This window comes from Austrofundulus limnaeus, unplaced genomic scaffold (assembly GCF_001266775.1).
Source record: "Austrofundulus limnaeus strain Quisiro unplaced genomic scaffold, Austrofundulus_limnaeus-1.0 Scaffold1518, whole genome shotgun sequence".
NCBI classification, from domain to species: Eukaryota; Metazoa; Chordata; class Actinopteri; order Cyprinodontiformes; family Rivulidae; genus Austrofundulus; species Austrofundulus limnaeus.
Genome location: NW_013953920.1, coordinates 14766 through 17137, shown reverse-complemented (window position 1 = coordinate 17137; position 2372 = coordinate 14766).

The window sequence follows — 2372 nt, the reverse complement described above, 5'->3', positions numbered from 1 at the left end:
GTGAAGCACGGTGGTGGCAGCTAATTACTGTGGGCGTGTTTTTTCTTACTAAGAGCTGGAGAACTTGTCAAAGTTAAAGGAAAGATGGAACAATTCAGTGTTTTTGCTCATTTAAAATGAAGTTTTAATGAATAAAAAAGGTCAAAACCAAATCGTTTCATGTTGTTCTGATACATAAAACCCTAAAGATGAAAGAGAAAAAGGTTGACTTTATTTTTCCATTTCTGTTCACGTCTGAGTTCAAATCTGACATTTACAATCTTTAGACACAAAAATCCTTCCTGCTCATGTTTCATTCCTCCATCTTTATTACACCAGACACACACAGACAAGATCCATCTCTTAAATATTAAATATCAGAGTATTTCCACATAATCCAAAGAAACGGCATCAAATTCAAACACTTGCTAAATTTAATCAAATTTATTCTGTTTTATTTAGAAAACTTTTATCTAAAATGTATTTACCCAAAGTAACCACTAGATGTCAACATTTCTTTATTTCTAATGACAGAGTGAACATTTCTACATTCAACAATGGTTCAGTTCTGTTCACTGGGTCTGCAGCAAGAAGAACAGAAATTATTTAATATATCTGCACAGTTTTTCTGTTAGCAGGAAACAATCAGCACACGTTGTTTCAGCCAATAACCTGAAGGATGAAAATAATAAATTAGTGAACTTTAAGAAGCTGAATGTTTATGTTCAGAAGAGTGAGCCTTCCTGTGTTCGGTCCAGAACCTCATGTTGACCCAGAACTGAAGAAGATCCTAATAAGGTGACATGTTGGTACAAAAAATAAAACCCAAACAGTTTCTCTGCTATTAAACACTTTACAAAGTCCTTCAGACAGAACATTACAAAACTAGAAAAATGCTTCTTTACTGGTAAAGGTTTCTGATCCAAACTGGAAATGATGGAGTAAAACCAGTTCATCAGCTCATCATCAGGGACAAGCTCTCTGTCTTCACAATCAGCTGATACTTTCTGGGTTTTACACAAATCTCTGCTCAGAGTGTGTGTTTTACACAACTCTCAGATACTACCACACCAAATCTTAGCTCAGTATGTGTAACTAAGTTAAAGCCACTGTTGTGTTAGATTATATTTCTTTACTGTGATGTTCCTACTGAATGAGGCTGGATAAACAAAATAAGCACACAGATAACAGACACACAAAAACATCAACTTAATACAACAAATCTGCTAAAATCTGAGAAAATAAGAAGCTAAATCAGATGTGATGGATCTGATTTGTAAATGTTGGGGTTTCTTTTCAGTAAAGCTTCTGGAAGCAACATTTAGTTTGTGGTTGGATGAAAAACTTCCCATGATGCAATGTGTTTTCAGGCAGCTCCTCTGCAGTTTTACACCCACACACCTGAGCAGCTCGTCCCCTCACAGAGCTGCTGACAGGGTGGGAGGTTTTTATCATCCCTTCCTGATGAAACAAAACCAGGTTGTAACTAAAACAACAAACCTGAAAACAACTAAATCTGTGGAGCTTTGATCATCTGGGAGATTTGAACATCACATGGAGGAAAGCACAGCTTTCTTCAAGAAGAAAATATTTTTGTCTTGTCTACAATCGGATTTTGTCTGTGTGTTTACTTGTTTAATTGTTAGCAAAATATCTCATGAACAATTGATGTTATTTTTATAACATTTACAAAAGTAATGATTGGCTGTACATCCACAGCTGATTAAATGTTAACTGGTGTTAGCAAACACCAGACAGCTGTGTTATATGGAGTTAACAGGTGGGGTGGTAGTAGCAGAGAGTCATGCAGAACAGCCTCTTGAGTTCTAAAAGATCCAGTGTTTGTCTGAAAGTTCAACACACAAGGCAGCAGGTGTCTTCACTCAGATCCTTTAACAGCTAACTGGGACGGTTTAAAGGCAGACGTGGAAAACAACAGAACGGTTTCACTCTCCTGATCCTGACCTGACCTTCAGTCTTCAACTTGACTGACAGGTTCTCTTCTTTAGTTCAATCAAAGAAAACAGACGACAGATTTTACCTCCAACAAGTTCAGTCCTRAACATCTAGTTGAAAACTTGTCATGAAGAAGATGATTAATTTAAACATGATGCATTTAACTGTTTCTGTCCCACATTAAAACAACCTGCAGACAGCCTGGATGTTCTGACCCAAACTCACAGCAAGTGACAAATATCAAAAAACATGTTGATCAGAACTACTCTCCAGGATTTCTAAAACATGAAGATGCTGGACCGGATCAAAAGTTTTAATGAGGACTTTTCTGGACCGGATCAAGAGTTTTAATGAGGACTTTTCTGGACCGGATCAAGAGTTTTAATGAGGACTTTTCTGGACCGGATCAAGAGTTTTAATGAGGACTTTTCTGGACC